Source organism: Silene latifolia, chromosome X (genome assembly GCF_048544455.1).
Source record: "Silene latifolia isolate original U9 population chromosome X, ASM4854445v1, whole genome shotgun sequence".
Taxonomy (NCBI): domain Eukaryota; kingdom Viridiplantae; phylum Streptophyta; class Magnoliopsida; order Caryophyllales; family Caryophyllaceae; genus Silene; species Silene latifolia.
In genome coordinates this window covers 244,894,529-244,900,489 of record NC_133537.1, presented here as the reverse complement: position 1 = coordinate 244,900,489, position 5,961 = coordinate 244,894,529, and positions in this window count along the sequence as shown.

Genomic DNA, 5,961 nt, shown 5'->3' with positions numbered 1-5,961 from the left:
GTATGTTGTGTCGCTATGTTTGTTGGGATGAGTTGGGTTAGTAACATGTTTTATGTTGAGTTTTGTTTTGGTTGTTGAGTCGGAAGTGTTGAGGGAGTACCTTTGTTTAGTAGTGGTTTGAACTTCGGGGACGAAGTTCTTTTTAAGGAGGGAAGACTGTAATACTCCGTATTTAATGAGTCTCTGGGTACTCTATCGAGTAGGCCTTACTCTGTCGAGTAATGGTAAGTTGCGTTTTAAAATAGTTTCCGACCTGTTGGGTACTCGATCGAGTAACTAGGATACTCGATCGAGTAAAGGGGTACTCGATCGAGTACCTTGGGTACTCGATCGAGTAAAATTTCTTCTGAGGAGTTTTCTCGGGTTTTGTTAATTATGCGATTAAGATATATAACCTTCTTCGTCATTATACTAAACACTTTTGCAAAACCTAATTTAGTGTCAAAGAGAGAAAGCAAGTACGTTCATCATCTTAATTGCATTATTAGCAAATCCCGGAGTTCGGAAGGTCAGTTTTCATCGTTTGTTATACCGTTGAGATCCTTGCGTCAAGGGTAAGATCTATGTACCCTTTTTGTTGTCTTTCCTTTAAGTTGGTTAAACCCTAATCTAGGGATTTGGGGGTTTTTGAGTAGTTTGTGATTTGGTAACATTTGTATGTTGTATGATAGGAGGAGGTTTCGTAGAAGAAGCTTTTTGATACAGCTGTAGAGACCGTCTGATAGTTGTGCTTTCCAGGCAGGATTTCCTACTAAGTATTAGCCCCATAATGGGATGATTGTTGATGTGTTGTGGTTGATTGAATAATATAGTAAATGTATTGTGACGGTTTGTTGATTGTGATTGTTTGTCTCCTGTTCTCGGGCGTGTCCTCGGCGGAGTGGGGTCACTTGCGGGAGTGGCTTCACGCCCTAGTTTCGCCCTTCGTGGAACCCGCCACGGAAGGGGATGTGCACATTAAAGGACAGGGTTATCGCTCATTATGAGGAGCGGGGATTTGGTGGGTGCAGTGCGGTCCCCAATCGCGTGGTGGTCCAGTGGACGGTCGGTGATTGAGATTGTTGGAATTGGTGTGGTTGTGTGTGTGACGGTTAAGCCGTCTGTTTATCTTATTGTTGATATATATTGAGTTGTGTGATTAGTATCGACCCGGTTGTTGTTTTGTAAACCTGCGGTGATCCATTCGGGGATGGTGAGCAGTAATTGAGCAGGTTTGAGTTGAGTACTGGGATAGCTGGGAGGTACCACCGTCTGACAATAGAAGTCTTCCGCTGTAGTCTTTTAGTTTTATGACATTTTAGTATTTCAGTAGACAGTTGGTTTGAAGAACTTGTACCCGTATTTTGGGATTTGGTTTCAGTTGTACTTTTCACTATAGTTATATTATTTAAGTTGTTTCGTTATTGTCTTATGAATATCATGCCTCGGGTAACCGAGATGGTAATATCTTCATACCTGAGTGGTCCTGGTAAGGCACTTGGAGTATGGGGGTGTTACAAATGGTATCAGAGAGACGATCCTGAAACCTGTAACCAATGAACCTAATGAACATATGGAGTCAATTAAAATGAACCCGGGGTAAAGGTTGTAGGAGCTAATGCAAAGGCTTGGGAGACGTTTTGAAGTCGCGAACTCGCCCTACAATTTTGAACCGGTCACATGGGGGGTGTATGTCAAGGTCATATGCGTTGTTTGGTTAGCTTGTGTGTGAATGTGATGAAGTGTGTGTAACTGTTGGATGTATGCAGTAGAAGGTTGAGAATATGAAAGAAAGGTTGATGATATATATGTAGAACTGTTGTTGGAATGAGAAACATGATGGATGTTTACAATGTGGCGTTTAATAACATGATATAATGATTTCGTAGATCGTATGAAAAGATGCGTAGCATTATATGCTTAGTTATGATATAATGTTGGTTTTATAAAGTTTTTAGCATGTTAGCATATGATATAGCATGCGGGTAGCGTTTCTGAGTTAGCATGACTCGATCGAGTGGGACTGACTTGATCGGGTGGGTTTTTGACGATTTTGAGTCCAGAATCGTGTTTTTGGGCACTAGATCGAGTACCTCGGGCACTCGATCGAGTAGGGGGTCACTCGATCGAGTAGCCTAGCTACTCGGTCGAGTATGTTGAAGATCAGAAGGTTTGTTTGGGGTCTGATGTTGGGGCACTCTGTAACACCCGCGAATTCCCCATTTTGACATTTAAAATTTATTAAACCGTTTGGTTACTTTATTTTATATTTTTGAGTTATTCAATTTAATTAATTCTATGTCAAACACGATTTTTAGAAACGTATTATATAAAAGCTCATTTTATAAAAATACGTAATATTAAATTATATTTTTGAGGCGTAAATTATACAAGAATAAATGTATACGTATTTTTGGTGGACAAAGTGATAGTGACATAATAATATTAGTTTCCGTCTCAAGTTAAAATAAACTCGAGACACTTTTCCCGTCTAGCTATAGATCGTCACATTTCTCTTATAAGGTCTAAATTAGTTCGGACCAACCCGATTTCGACAACACAACACACTCACCTACTCTTTAACTTAAATAATCCTATTATTATTATTCCACTCGTTGCATTCTCCTTGTTGCTTTGTTGGCTACCAACTATACTCAGTACTCTTGCACTCACCAACATTCCTACTTCAATTCCTATTTTAACTCCAATTTTATTGATCCAAATTAAGTATTTTGATTTAATAACCATGGACATAAATTCCCAGATATGAGAAATAATGATGGAGTTTAGCTGGGACATTAGTCCGTTGGAGGCTTAAAAGGTATTATTATTATTATTATTATTATTATTATTATTATTATTATTATTATTATTATTATTATTATTATTATTATTATTATTATTATTATTATTATTATTATTATTATTATTATTATTATTATTATTATTATTATTATTATTATTATTATTATTATTATTATTATTATTATTATTATTATTATTATTATTATTATTATTATTATTATTATTATTATTATTATTATTATTATTATTATTATTATTATTATTATTATTATTATTATTATTATTATTATTATTATTATTATTATTATTATTATTATTATTATTATTATTATTATTATTATTATTATTATTATTATTATTATTATTATTATTATTATTATTATTATTATTATTATTATTATTATTATTATTATTATTATTATTATTATTATTATTATTATTATTATTATTATTATTATTATTATTATTATTATTATTATTATTATTATTATTATTATTATTATTATTATTATTATTATTATTATTATTATTATTATTATTATTATTATTATTATTATTATTATTATTATTATTATTATTATTATTATTATTATTATTATTATTATTATTATTATTATTATTATTATTATTATTATTATTATTATTATTATTATTATTATTATTATTATTATTATTATTATTATTATTATTATTATTATTATTATTATTATTATTATTATTATTATTATTATTATTATTATTATTATTATTATTATTATTATTATTATTATTATTATTATTATTATTATTATTATTATTATTATTATTATTATTATTATTATTATTATTATTATACTCCACCGTCCCCACTCCCTACCTTTCCCCTTCTTTTCGAAATACCATCAACAGAACAACATTCCCGAACAATGACCAAAACGCCATTTCCTCCTAGCTTAAACCACAGATCCCGTCCCCATTTCTCAACCAAATTCGATAATTTTTGTACCATTCTCATCCTTACTTCCTCCTTCATCTTTCAAGGTATTCAAGTCTCGTTTTTGTGACGGTCTCGTTTTTCGCCGTCTTATAAAAGTTTCGATTTTTGCCTCAATCCTTTCCTTTTCTTGCTCCTTGATGAAGGTTTCGAAGACCCGGTGGATTACTCAAGCTTTGGGGGCCATTTATTCGAAAAAATTGCGAGGTAACGGTGATAGGTTACTCGACAAATGTCGAATTGACTTGTTTTGGATTTGTGTGCTGATTATATAAATGTTTTATCCTATAAATTTCCTTTTTGTTTATGATGGTTGATATTGTATATAATAGTAATTATATGTCATTTTCTTTTTAATGGTTAATTATGGTGAGTTGGGTAATGGGTTATTTGATGTTGAGACTGAAAGGTTTGAATTTGGGAATGTTTGAAGAGATATGAATTAGTGGGGCATGGTAAAACCTTAAGATTAGAGATGGTATTAAGCTTGATAGTGCTACGGCCATTTATTTCAATTGGTGTAATTGATTTATGGGATTGTCCTTCCTGCCAAAGCCACGAGGTTACATATTTAGAATGATAAGCGGATTTGGTTTCGAGCCATAATTATTTGTAATTGGATACAGTTTATTAGTATTGTGTTTAAATCGTCTTTTTCTTTGACCTTGACTTGTGGGTGAGTAGTTTAGAGATTAGTACTCTAAGTGTTGAGCACAGTTCTTTGAACCTTTGACCATATTGATGTTGAAATTGAGATGAGGATTGGTTATTGGTATTGAGTTATGGGTCTTTTGGCGCCAAGTTTGAGTTATTTGAATTACTTAAATCCCGTCTCATGCTTTATATAACTTAACTCGTTAAATATCATTCGTTTACATATTAATTTAATTGGACTTGTCATATTCATCTATTTGGGCTTGACTTGTTAAATTAATTGGCTTTGTCATATTTTATTGTTGGGCCATATTTTGTGGTATATATCTTTGGTTAACCACTTTGTTTCCCTTCCTTTTTGTTTGATATTTGTTGTGCCTTATATTGGACCTATTCATACCTCATGGTGTTGGGTCAATTTTGTAAGATGGTGTGGTCTTATGAATGGCCTGTCTGTGGTTGTCTATGTTTTAGCTCGTAATTCATATAACGTAAATTATTCTTTATCATTTATTATGTTTTATTTAATCGGCATGTTAAATTATGAAATGGAATATTTATTAGTATAATAATACAAGTATGAGATATTTATTATAAGTAGTTACTTGTAGTGAGTCGTCTTCTAGATAATGTCTAGTATTGTTCGGTTGTAAGAGTCTTGGTTCTACCGAATACTAGGGTGAGCCGAGGCCCTCTAGTTGCGGTATGAACGTCGAGAGTGATGTTCCCATCCGTACTTATGGTCTTGCCATACCATAAGTATGAATGTGACATTTATAATCCCGACCCTGAGTCTTGGTCCTATTGGATACTAGGGGTGAGCCAGAGGCCCTCTAGTTGCGATATGATTCGGCGGGAGTGATGTTCCCATCCGTACTCATGGTGATGCAGACCATAAGTATGAATGTGACGTTAAGCATCCCGTCCCTGAGTCACGGTCCTATCGGATTCTAGGGGTGAGCCATAGGCCCTCTAGTTGCGGTAAGGTCGTCGGGATTGATGTTCCCATCCGTACCTATGGTGAGATGCAAGCCATAAGTATGGTGTGACATTAATAATCCCGTTCTATGTGCTTGTTTGTTGTGCTTGTTTGTTGTATTTGGCCATGTTTTAAAGGTAACCGCTGAGCCAGATACTTGCTTGTTGTGTCTCGAATATGTTTTAAAGGTAACCTCTGAGTCGGACACTTGTTTGTGGTATTTGGCCATGTTTTAAAGGTAACCGCTGAGCCAGATACTTGTTTGTTGTGTCTCGAACATGTTTTAAAGGTAACCTCTGAGTCGGACACTTGTTTGTTGTATTTGACCATGTTTTATAGGTAAATCACCGAGCCGGATACTTGTTTGTTGTACCTCGGATATGTTTTAAAGGTAACCTCCGAGTCGGGTACTTGTTTGTAGTATTTGGACATGTTTTAAAGGTAAAATCAGAGCCGGATACTTTATGTGTTGTGCCTCGGACATGTTTTAAAGGTAACCTCCGAGTCGGGCACTTGTTTGTAGTATTTGGACATGTTTTAAAGGTAACAACCGAGCCGGATACTTTAGAGG